The sequence below is a fragment of the Equus przewalskii genome, chromosome 3 (genome assembly GCF_037783145.1).
Source record: "Equus przewalskii isolate Varuska chromosome 3, EquPr2, whole genome shotgun sequence".
Lineage (NCBI taxonomy): Eukaryota > Metazoa > Chordata > Mammalia > Perissodactyla > Equidae > Equus > Equus przewalskii.
Window position 1 is genome coordinate 65,103,477 of NC_091833.1, and position 6,692 is coordinate 65,110,168.

Consider the following 6,692-nt stretch of genomic DNA (forward strand, 5'->3'; position numbering starts at 1 on the left):
TCAGAGAATATTTGTATTTCTATGTCTCAGTCATCAGTGGGCACTACCAGCCTGGAATAATTTTATTACAGCTTTGATATCTGGGCTCCAATTCTCAGGCCTGTATAAGTGGTACACATTTTTAATCACAGACCCATATGCCAGCAGGCTTCTGATTGCAAATTCTAATGCAACATTATTAGCCGTATTATCAGTTCAGAGCCCTGTCAGGCAGAGGCAGTTCTCCCTGTGGGGTTTCCCTGATTTCATTAGCTCTTCAATATTTGTAGTAATAAATTGTATTTTATCGTGGAAAGATTTTCTGAACATTTTGTTTGCCACTCTTAAAAGTCCTGTTTTTGCGTTTTCATTTTTTTCTTCTGATTTCAAAGAACTGCTGGTGACTAGAGTTACTACATAATGACACAAAATAAAAGATTTTATGCGTATTTTATCAAAAAATTTAAAACCAGGCATGACATAAATATTATATTTAGAAATAAAATTTGAAACAACGCTGGCTTCAGCATTATTGAGCTCACTGATGAATGGTGGTGGATTTTACTGCCAGCAACACTCTCAAAAATGTACCATGAAACCAGCCTCCATTCATATTCAGCTGAAGCAAAACCGGAAAAAGAAAAGGCACAGTTTTGTATTATGCAAGCTCTAATAATTATGAATCCTCTCTAATAATTATGAAGCCATATGTTCTGCTTCACTCTCAGACCACAACACTCCTCATTTAAGACAATGTCAGAATCGAATAATATCTGTGCCTATACTGTTGTGACAGTCAAACAATTTGCACTGATATGTGTGCCCTACTTACACCCCCTGTAAGATATCTGCTGAAGACTATAACAGGAGGCCTGATAAATTAGACCATACCTTCACTCAGCAATCCATGCTATACTATTCTTTGGAAAGTAAATAAACTCTCAATAAATTAGAAAGTCCAGTTCCTTCAGCTGTGTCTGAGTAAGAGCTTCTGTGTCCAAGGCACTATGATGGCTTCAAGATTCCTGAGAGCCAGTTTGGTAAGAGCAAATGTAAACATTTAGGGAGAAGTGTAGCCTGTGGATGCTTATGCTGTGTGGGTTTGAGGGGTTGGGGTGCTTTAAGAAAAGAGGATAGTATGAAAACTAGAGAAGAGGAAGAATTCAGACATACATTGGAATGTTATATGCACACAGCGGTATATATAGTAGAAGTAGTGGGCTTCTACTACTTTCTGGAGACTGCTCTCCAAGGGAAAGTAGATTTCGCATAGTTGAGGGCAAAGCCAGCTATGGACGGCAGTTCCATAGGGATAAAGGCACTACTGTTGTGGGCAAACTGTTTGTGAGCATAACTGCATCTGGCTCATTAAGAATTCAATTAAATAGCTCATGTCTGGCTACTCACTGCTCATAAGCCGTATCCATTGCTCTAGCCTATCACGCTATTGAATTAGAAAGTGGATGCAGGAATAGTAACGTTGAAAGCTCACACTTGCATAGTGCTGGCTACCAGCGGAGCATTTTACTAAGTGTTTCCCAAACATCTTTTTACATCTGCATACTGTCTTTATGACTTTGGTACAGTATTAGCCCCATTTTATGGAGGATAAAACTGAAATACAGAGACAGTATGTAGCTTTGTCAATGTCCACTGGAACTGGAGCTTGAATCTAGGCAATTCTGCTTTGTTGTAAAATCCTACCTCATCCTGACCAAAGTCAGTGCTTCACAAATTAGAAAATTGACGCTGGAGAAATGAAGGAATATATCCCGGGATGTATTGATTGCAAAGCTCCAGAGACCAGCTTAGAAAGTATCTTCAGTTCTTACCTTCCTAAATTTCTAACATAATTGGCTAAAATGGTACAGACTAGAAATTGAAAGGAATTTAAAAATGACAAAACAAAGCAGAGTTAATTACACCTGGGGCAAAGGACACACCAACAGTGTGCATGGGCTAGGGGTGTGAGTTATAGTACAACTCTATACTTTCTATACTTTTACTCCTAATGGATTTTCAATGTATTCGCCCTGTCTCAGAAAGTCACAGTTCTTCAGGAAAAGTTAAAAATGATTCCAAGAACAGCAAATGTGTGAGCCACTTATATTTACAGAAGTCTTGTTTATTTCTGGTTAAAGTTCTTTCTTATCTTATGAGTACATTGGGATGTTTACAGAGGGTGTATTCAGCCAGTTATGTCAAATAAAATGCTGTACAGTCAGGTGGCATGAAATTAACCCTGGACTCAGCTCTTTATTTCTTTAAAAATACACAAAACCTTAAAAGGTCTCACAGATCTAAAGTTAACAAAACTTTAGAAAGTTCAATAGCTATAATGTGTAATATCACCTTAATTTTACTAAAATCAAATTTAAAACATTATCATTATGCCTTTTAAAAGAAAAAATATCCATTTTATTCATACAAGTAAAATAAATGCAATCATTTGTTTTGTATTTCAAATAGTCATAAAAGAACCATTTAGACTAGTCACTCTTTGATATGTATTTACCTCACCCACCTATTAAAGTCAAAATTCTCAAAATCATTAAGAACATAACTCTTCTAAGTAAATAAGTAAATGATGGCAATTATCTGCCAAAGCATTAGTGTAAAAACCTAGATGGTAGGGGGTTAAAAGATAGCAGAAAACTCTCCTAAGAACTTGTTCACCTATGAAATCATAATTTCTAAAGACATTTTTAAGTGGCTTATATAGTATTTTGACTCAGTTGTTGACATATGTAAAGAACCACTGCTAAATCTGAAATGCAAACCACTAAACATTCATTTTTAAAAGCTTATGCCAAGCAACGTAGTCAATAAACTCTCTTGCCCAACGGTACATTTCATCAGGCTGAGAGTGGACGAGGTTCAGATCCTGGGAGACTACCTCTAAAGCTGTAGAGGTCAGGGAGGGAGAAATGATGGGTGTAAAGCTTGGTATATTAAAGTGCAAATTCCATGTTATTACAAAATATCATTTTTACGTTTCACTGAAGCAGCTTATGAGGTCTCAGGCAAAAGGCACACTTCCTTCAGAGAGGTTTTGTTGTTGTTGATTTTTTTGTTTTTTCAGGAAGTGGAATTCTAAGTAGAAGTATGGGCAGTAAAGGCAGTTGCTCACTTTTCCCAAGACGGTTAAAGAAAAGACAGAGCCAAACTGTGCCTCTACTTGCTTCTTCCTTCACTTTGTAAAAGAGACGGAAGGTCTTAAACTCAAGCCCTTTAACTCTGTGGTGAACACGAGTTAGGTTACTCTCTTGTACTTTTGTGAGTCAGAGGGTGTGTGTTGGTCTGGTTCTCAGGAAAGCAATTCTCTTTGTCCTCTTTTTCTTCCTGGAAACAATATGCGTGCGTGCGTGCGTGCGTGTGTGTGTGTGTGTGTTAGGAGTGGAGTAGGGTGTGTACAAATGGGAAGGAGGCTGGACATCAGGTAGCAGACTTTGTTACTTCCTTCTCCAGGGGTAAGATAAAGTCAGAAGTATATACAAAAACTACAGCTGCCAAAAAGGAATTTTCTGTTTGGCAGCTAAGAAAGTAAGCACTCCTACAGTACCTAGGATTACCACTTTGGTGATGAGACATTCACTGGCCATTGTTCTGTAAACTCTCATTGATTAACAATGACAAAGAAAGAAAAAAAATATACATACCCATAGTCCTAAGAACGTTGTCTTGCCTAACCAAACAGACGTCCCTTCCTTGAGGAAGAAGAGAATATATTTGGCTGGTGGTAGTTGTGTATGAGAATTTACTTTTGCATTCATTTTGGTTTCAATAGTGTTTACCCAACAAGGAACAAGTGGGAGACTCTAGATTTGAACTCAAATTTATCTTCCAGATACTGAAGTTCATGATCTCATCCTTGTGCTATGTTCTCATTGAAGGCTGACTACTTGGACTTTGGGTCAAATTGATAATTAGAGATAAAGCAATGTGAGATTAATTGCATGCTGGTATTTACCAAGCACAATTGACTAAATCTGTTTTCTATATCTAGAATTAAAAAGTCGTATTAATATATCACATAACCCTATGATTATTAACATATATAAAAGCCTTTCATCCAAATGTTTACCAGGTGCACTATTATGGTCAAGATTATTGCTAATCTATAGAGCCAGTGAGTACAGTTGTGCACGTTGTGCACACTACAATTCCAGGTGGTACCATTCATATTGCGCAACACAACCTAATGTCCTCTAAGTGGGAGCTTGAAAGACAATTAGTTTATGAAGGGGAATAAGCTCAAGTTTTGCCATAAAAGAACTTTGAACTAGCGTTGAACAAGCAGATTCCTTTACTTTCCAAGACACTTAAACAAAGAAGAACCAGATTCTGTAAACTTACTTTTGAAAATTATTCCCCAATGCTAATAATTTTTTTATTTCTTGTGCATATTTCTTTATCCAATAATGTATCTTTACTGTTACCATCCTTCTTTGTCATTAAAGATGACTGATGTGTGCAAGGATGTCAATATTCAGATGAGGGACTTTCCAATTCTGAAGTGAGAAGTGAGGAAAAAGCATCCTGGTGACACATCAGTATAACTCACCTTCAGAGAGGGAAGGAGATTCATCTCCATCCTAATCCCAGCCTTCTCAGGTAAGTGAGCTATGACGAAACAAGGAATTTCAAGGAAGTGACTCTTACCATTATTTCTATCACAGTGAAACAAAGATGGCCTTGTGCTCTGGAATTTACAGGGAACAAAATAGCTGCAAAAAAGATTGGCTTTTCCTTGGACTCACACATTCATAAGAAGGGTAACTGAGAAAAATATTACGTATGCAGAAGTCACTGGTATAAGAACCAAAAAAATGCAGAACATAGATCGATATTAGGACATTAAAATGCATAATCCTAGATAAAGAAAATAAAGACAAACGTCTAAAAATGTAAAAGGGAACTAGGAAAACATGATCTAGGAAAAACCGTCATCACTTTTGCCTTAAGTTAAATATCACAAAAATAGAATTTCCAGTTCCAACGTTTCTTCTCACTTTCCATTTTTGAACTTGCTCTTTAAAACCTTTAGAACATTTATTCAGTAGTACTAGGTTCACAATTTGAAGATATTATTTTTATAAACATGCGTGAAAATGAAAATGCACTGTGGTCATTATAAGCATGTGTGGCTAAAATCTAGAGGCCCTTTTCTTCACCAATTGACATACAAAAAGCAAGTATGTATTTAGCATTTCTTTGTATTTTCTTTGAGTATGTAATTTTTTAAAACATAAGACACAGTTCCTGTCTTCAAAGAATGTATCTTCTTATAGGAGATAAGGAGAAATAACAAAAAACTACAATGTATCTATAAATATGTGGCTATTATGCAAAGGTAAATTGCATACCACAAATCCTGTGAAGAAAATAAGTAAAATTAAAATGGCAACCAGGCACATATTTGTTCCATTTATGACAGAAAAATGATTACAATCCTTAATATATAAAGAGCTCTTAAAATTATCACATAAAGATTTCAATAGAAAAATAAGAAAAGACTAATAATAATTTACCTACCCTCTAAAAAAAAAGTAGAATAGCATAAAAAAACAAGCTCTCATGTAGCTAAAGAAATGTCAATTAAAACAATGAGGTGACTATTCTTGCCTATAACATTATACACCGCCACAAAGACACAAAGCCATATCAAATGTTATTCTCTAGGATGGATGAAAGGTGCAATGATATTCTGCTAAAGAAAATTTAAATTGATGTAAACTTTACAAAGTACCTACCTTTGATTTAGCAATTTTGCTTCCAAAAAATTTGTTAGTAGTAAGAAATAATTTTTCTCAATAGAAAAATTCAGCTTAAAACTGGTAGGTATAATATAATATCTATTTTGGAAAAAATTGCGTAAAAATTTTTAGAAGTATATCCTGAAAATACTCAACTATAAATAGTGGTTGTTTCTGTGAGTAAAATCTAGAACAAATTTAATTCCATATTTTCTACATCTTTAGAGTTATTTTGCAACATGTACATAAAATTTTTATAAAGAGAAAAAACAATATTTAAAAATTTTGCATACCTCTCGTTTTACCTTTCTCACCTACCATAAAATAATTTCTCTAATTTTTATTTAACTTCTCATAGAATTTATTTATTTTTTCATTTGACTAGACATTAGGGACACTGAAAGAATCCAAACTTGTGTTTAGACTGGTGGATGCGCATAAAGGACACATTTCAGGGAAAAATGAGTACACGTACTGTGAATCTTTTCTGTAATCTCTTAATCTCTCTCTCCTCTCTATTATTTTATTTGTTAAGGCCACATAGCTTTGGAGTCACAAGTGGTTTTCTGGGCCTGATTTGTTACCTAATACTTGTAAGATTTTAGCCAAATCATTTACAATCTCTCAATCTCCTGGGACAAATTTGAGCTGTTGAGAATGACCTTATTGAATAATTCTTTATAAATCAGCCAGGCCTAGTGTAGTATTTAGGATAGGATGGATTCGATGACTGAATGCTTTCAGCAAGCCTGCTGCTGTTTTGCATAGCTTCACTAGTTGCAGCTGGGATAACACAATCATCCAGTTCACTGACACATTTATTGAAGAGAGCCTGAGGTATAATTCCACAGGTCTTCAAACTTTACCTGATTTCAGGCTGCCTAGATGTTCATCATTGTCTTGCCTCCTTAATTGGTTTTTAACTGGCACTGCAACTGTTAATTCACAATCACAATC